Here is a 6638-nt window from a genome sequence, read left to right as displayed (position 1 = left end):
ATGGGTGCCACTAGCTTCTAACCAAGACTTAATTGTCTCCTTCCCTATTATTGAATTGAAAAATCTAGAAGCACATTTAATAGCAAAAGAAAGCTTAATACCAAAAGAGACAGGAACACTCATGCGAGGCCTAAAGAAATAATTTGACAGTTTGCTCTTTATGTTTAGCAAAGCTCTAGCAGAACTTTGATAGAGCTGTTTTTGAAACCAGACTACCACAAATGAACATTGTTTATCGTGGTTGGGGAATCCTGTACATGCAGTCTGGTTCAGGTACACCTACAACTGTTGATTGATGTGGTCTCAAACAAAAGGGATGCATCTTTTGGAACCTTTTAGTTTTGTTTAACACTGAATGGCTTATGTTTAATCCTTCTTGACTGGGCCCAGTCAGAGAAACATTAGGTAGTCAGTCCAGGACTCATCTATTACCCAGGCAGGAGTTACACCACTTGTTCAGCAAGGGAAAAAAAAAAAAAAAAAAAAGGGCAAATTAACTCGCTACATGGTTTTACCAAATTGGATAGTTACAGAAATGAACAGAGGACCTTGCTAACAGAAGATAAGACAACCTTGTAAAGTAGCATTTCAGTAAGAACTGAAAGGTTTTACTGGTCCAGACTGTCTTCTAAAGAATGATTTCAGTTACAAATTCTAGGGCAAGAGCCAGTAAGAACATACTGATACTGCACCCAGATCTTTGCCACTCTCAGTGACAGTCTCTCTGCTGCGTGGAAGAACCGCTAAGTATCTGCGGTGTTCCAGAGGAATTAAGTAGCAGAAAACGAGTTAAACTAAATTGTTTGAATAGGTAGCCTTTCAGGAAAGATGGGAGGAGAGAGAAACCTGGTATCACAGCATTTTCTATAACTAATCATTTGTGAATATTCACAAGTGACAAATATTTAGGTTTAAACAAAAGAAAGACCTTGGTGTCAGCATGTCAGGACACATTAATCCAGTAACTAACTTATCTTGATGCATTTTATGTCTTCTCTGTTGTTCAATTCTTTGATTTTTCTTCTAAGAAGTTCAATTTACTGAGTTTTTTTGCAGGAGTTTCTAAGAAAAAGAGTTTAACAGTGCATTTGAAAAAGTACATCTCCATTGGGCTGCAGTCAGTGCTTCAGTAGGTGTGACAACACATACAAAATAAATATTTGCTATAAGATGAATTTGTAGTGTCTAACAGATCAAATGGGAAATACGGAAGTTTGTAACCTTAAAAGACAGAGCTAGAGAGAGGTACAAAAAATAAAACTTGAAATGTGACTTGGTATCTTACCTACAAGGCATACAGGTCTAGAGGTGCATTCCAACTATTACAGGTATAAATAACAGTTCCTGTCACATTTTTGCTTAAATTAAATGAAAACATGATTGCGCATATGTAGACATCTCACTTAAAATATTGAAACAAACTAGGATGATGGGGAAAAAAATGATTATAAATTCCAAGTTTTTGGCAATTCCTTTTCAAACTATTTAGATCAACAGAAGTCTATCCTTTTCTTTTCCAGAGCAAGATTTTTTTTTAAGGATTTCATCCAACCTTTATTACTAGGAAAGTACTTAGATACCTAAATGAAATGTTTATTTAAGTTTGCTCACTTAAATTTATTTACGTACAATGACTTTCAGAAGACTGTTCACTAAAATCTCAGTAGGGTAAAGAGCTTAGGCTATAGAGAGGCTGATAACTGGAGCCAATTTTAAAAAAGGTAACCCTTTATGTTTGTGTACCACAAAAGAAAAACTGTTAAATTCCATTAAGATACAAAACTGGACTTCTCTGAAAGTTATTTAAGTGTTAAAAATTATTTTAACAATTTACAAGGAAAATGTTGTTTCCTTATACTCTTTAAAAACACATTAATACAGTATAAACAATTAAGGCTTTTAAGATGCAAAACATTCATTAGTTGAACTTGTAGGTGCCATTACAGTGTTGGATAATGGTGTATCATCATGGTAAAGGATTTCAATCACAGATGTTGGTACAAATAATACTGCATGACTAGATTTAATCACGTCATGCACTTCTAAAATACAATTTTTAGAAATTTAACTTCTCCCCTCTCTTGGTAAATCTACAGTAGCTTACATTAGCTTTTATTTTTTCATTTCCTTTTACAACTGGACTTAGAGATCAAGGTAAACATTAGGTGACTAACAGCCTCCTAAGTAAACTGCTGATTTAACACAGCAATTGCAAAATTCTGGTGGGTCTATGCATGGCACCTCAAAGACATTACTAATCTGGAAGCCCTTGGAAACTTTCTAAAATAAGTAATATAAAAAAATATATAATTTAATTGTAAAAAGACCCAGTCAAGACAGTAACAAATATTTGACTTAACACTGGAGAACTAGGGGCAACTTCTGTAGGATTCATTTTTGTATGTTTCATCTGTAGTTTCTTTAATGAGCTTATATATCTATCTAAAAGGTGATTATGAAAAGTTGTACAAATAGCAGCTATGCATCTGTTGACCAAATAAAAGGATAATGAAAAATTATTTATGAACACTTTGGTAAGAACTTCTTTCTCTTAAAAGAGAAACCAAAACTGTCATTTAACATTAAAGCTCTATCATGTTTTTGGGGGGAACTGATGACAGTATTTTTCACTTGCTTATAAAGAAAGTAGCTGTAAAGTATTAACACTGTGGCTTTTTTATGTAAGAACTACTCCTGAGCAAGTAGCAAGAGATTCAGAATTTGTTTTGGTGGGACTGGACAAGATACTTGATACTTTCTATAGTTTTAAAGAACCAGTATAAAATTTTTTGAAACTTGACCTGTAAACAGTGATCATACATTGCAAAAATACAGGGAAAAAAACCCCAACATTCACAAGTGACATAATTTGTCCAATACAATCTGACAGCAACCTGGGGGGAAGTATGAACTGTTTTCTTTTTGCAAGTACACACCGTATCAAAACCAGAGTCCTGCTTATTTAATGAATATCTGTACTGTAGTTGTGTGACCAATCACATTCTTTAACATAATGTAACAACACTAGTGATTTCATGAGTTATCAAAATATAGTTGAAGAAACACTTACTACAACAGATTTGTCTCTTGAAATCATTGTACCTATGGACACTTTCTTAATGGGTTGTCAAAAGTCATTTTTTGCTTGTCAGCCTTAAAGAGAAAATCCAGAAATGCAAGCATGCTGCTGTAAACTGAGTATATGAAATGCAAACATGTAATTATTGCAACTATTCGTGATAACAAATGCAAATGCTCAAGTATAAGTAGTTTAAAAACTCACAAGCAGCTTCATTGGTTCACTGTACCTATCTGCAGTAGTCCTGAAGACAGCCAGCTCCTACATTTTTCCAAGCAAAAGAAGGATTTTATTTCCACAGCAGTAATTTTTTCCCATAGTAAATACAACTCAATTGTAAAGTCTACCAGGGCTGCCATTGGCCAGAAAACCCCCATACTGTTATTTGCTCACCTCACATAGAACCTGTTTTCAAACTTTCAATCTAAAGGACTTCACTAACACTCAACTGTAAACAAAACCAGTAATTAATATAGAACAGCTCCTTTGGCTCTGGTTAATCTGCAGTACCAAAAGCCCTAAAATCAAGAGACCAGTTGATCCCCCGACACCAAAATACTAAAGAGAAAATAAAGTTACACTGGAAACAGGCATAAAATACTGAACAGGTAACATGCTGAAAAGATAGCAAATCTGAAGACACAGTTAAATTGAAAATCGAGTTTGTTTTTTCTCTAAAAATACACAGGATAATCTAACACACGCTTTCCTCTTAGAAAAAGTAGAAACAGCACAGATTAAACTTTCTTATTTGGTCTGAGATTTTTCAAAAGAATAGGATTGGTCACCAGCTTCCTCTACACCCTCTGGAAGTTCCAGCTACAGGTGGAAGTACAGGTTTTTGTTTCAGTTGTTTCTCCCAGCTCTCCGTTTGGAGATCTGATACATGTTGGTAATTAACTATGAAAAGTTTTAATAAATGATTAAACTGGCTTGCATGTGTCTACACTGAAATGTCATGTACCTCCTCATGACTGTATCTGGTAGTATGAAGTTGGACTGGATAGATTTAATAAAAAAAGATATAGGACAAGTGTTAAGTATTGCAGTGCTGCTCCAGAAGTTTAAAAGGATCCCAAGATGCATTCAGCCACCACCAATTACTGTGACTGTAAGATAGCCCTGAACTGGTAGTGTTGGCTATTACAATTCACAAGAGTAAAAAAAGTTGTATTATTTTGGTTAGAAATAATTCTTTTCCTAGTATTTATTAAATCCTTCTAGTGAAATTTCTACAGCATAGGTTTCCTACTGATGCAGCAGTTTGTTAGTTCTCAGAGTTGACTGCAGCATATATAGCTAAATACAACATTCTCTTACAGAATCAAATTAAGGTGGGTTTTTTAAAAATAATATTATGTTCTATATAGACATACTACAAGACGAGAAAAAGATTGTGTCATATTGTTACATTTCTTCAGAAACTTTTATGCATTTTTTAATTTCCCAAGACTGAAAAAGACAGTATTACAAAGAACATTTCAAGGTAGTTTCAAAGTCTATTAGGAAAGCAATCATCTAGTTTTCTGTATTTCTTTCACAGAAAGTAAGTGCATTTATAGCATGCACAGAAGTAATCACGCTAGCTTTATTATAGCTGGCACATATAAAATTATAATATGGACTTAATGACAATATGTACTTGAAATTCATGCGTTACATGGAGAAGTCAGTATTAAAACTGTCAGCATTAGCTAGACAGCATGGTGATGTCTAGTTAAACTACACTGTCTTCATGAGCTGCATGAATTCACGATAAAGGAATTGGACACCCAATCAGAACTGCCTTTCAACAGCAGGTGGCTAAGTCAGCTTGTCTTGTAAAACTCCTGCCTGTTCTGTATTCATTGAGATGCAATGCATAACAGCACTAATATTTTCTTATATCTGATTTTATAATTTCCATTAAATTTTATGATTTATCATTGTCAAAAAGAATGTTTTGGCAGTGGTAGAAAGCTTTATTTAGAGTTTTCCTTTAACTGTTCTTACAGCTCTTGTATTGAAAAGCATCAGAGTTGACAAGTGTAAATACTGATTTTGTCAGTGTTATTTCTGTGTCTCGAGGCAGAACTATTAGTATCTGAATGCTCAGCAGGGTTTACTAGATTACAAGCATAAACATGAACGCATCAGCTTCACAGACTGGACCACATAAGCAAGCCTTAAGAAAAAATACTCAGTGCAAATATTAATGACTAGATATGGCCAGTTCATATAAAGGGGAAAAAATTGCCTGTTTTCATATTATTTTGGAGTTCCCCAAAACAAGACATGACAAAACCCAAGGATGTACCCATTACTCAGCTGATTTAAGTTTACTGACATGCTGGTGTTTTTCTAATTGCAATTTTGACCCTTTCCTTGGCACACGCCAGTGAACCAGAACAAAAGTTAACAGAAGGTTTCAGACAAAAATACCAGTTATCCCAGCTTTCTCTGAAACACATTTAGAAGAAATCTACTAAACTACACCAGGTGAAATTTTCAAGACTGCTTAGCATAATCTTAGCTGAAGTGTTAACTCAGAAAGTCTGTGCAAGTTTTACTACTGGCTTCAACAGGAAAATAGAACATGAACTTCAAGTTGAGACAGACCAAGTATCACACTTACTTCATCCAGCTCTGTGACGGAGAATCTTAAGTTTGTATGAGCTAAAGGCACTGTCTCATGAGACACTGGTAAATCACTTCCCATGTGAGTTCCACAACAGGTATCACATAAGCTCGATGGGACCTCAACTGAAATTGGCTCAGCCCTAAAGGACAGTTCTCAAAAGATTAAAGAAATACAAAAGTTACATGAGTTTGTGTCCCTGTGTGCCCCCAAGAGCCATATACATTTGGCTCAGTGTTCAGATGGCCCCAGCAAGACCATTAGCCACACCACCACCTGCTTCCTTAAATGTATGACTCAACTAGCAATGAAAGCATTTGCAGTGCCTTATTTCATGTTTCATCAACAGATTACAACAGAGAAACAGATGCCTTTATTTTCATCATATTGTTACAGTAAGTTATTTTGTAAGCATACTGTTTATACTAAGCCAGCAAACTTGGCAGTTAATTTGAGTACTGAAACTTACCTGAGTTGTTCCCTATGGATTTCTGGAACCTAACAACATTCTGTTGAAAATTTTTCTATGCTGTCAAGTAGAGGTAAACAGGGGATCTTGACTTATAAAGATAAGTTAAAGTTCTTAACCTCAAAAACCAAGGAATTGCTCATTTCAGCATATGAAGCTTCTCCATAAACACAAAATATCCTACAAACCAGGAAAGGCACTAAAGAACTATCAGGTTTCATCAAGTTCTCCAGAGCTAACTCCCCAGGTAAAGAGAACTCATAGTGGTAGAGTTGACATAATAACCAAAATTGAACAGTAAATGACCGACATTTAATAAAAATATGTTGAGTTATTAGAGGGTCAGAACAGCTAGTCTTGACCCAGAAGCACTGTGAGAGTGAAGAACAGTGCATACAGGGACAGACACAGCCAATCCACTATGAAATAAGTATGCTGGTCATTACCTAGGTGAAAAAATTTGGCCACTGCAT

Source organism: Strix aluco, chromosome 12, assembly GCF_031877795.1.
Source record: "Strix aluco isolate bStrAlu1 chromosome 12, bStrAlu1.hap1, whole genome shotgun sequence".
NCBI lineage: Eukaryota > Metazoa > Chordata > Aves > Strigiformes > Strigidae > Strix > Strix aluco.
Note: the sequence above shows the minus strand (reverse complement) of the source record.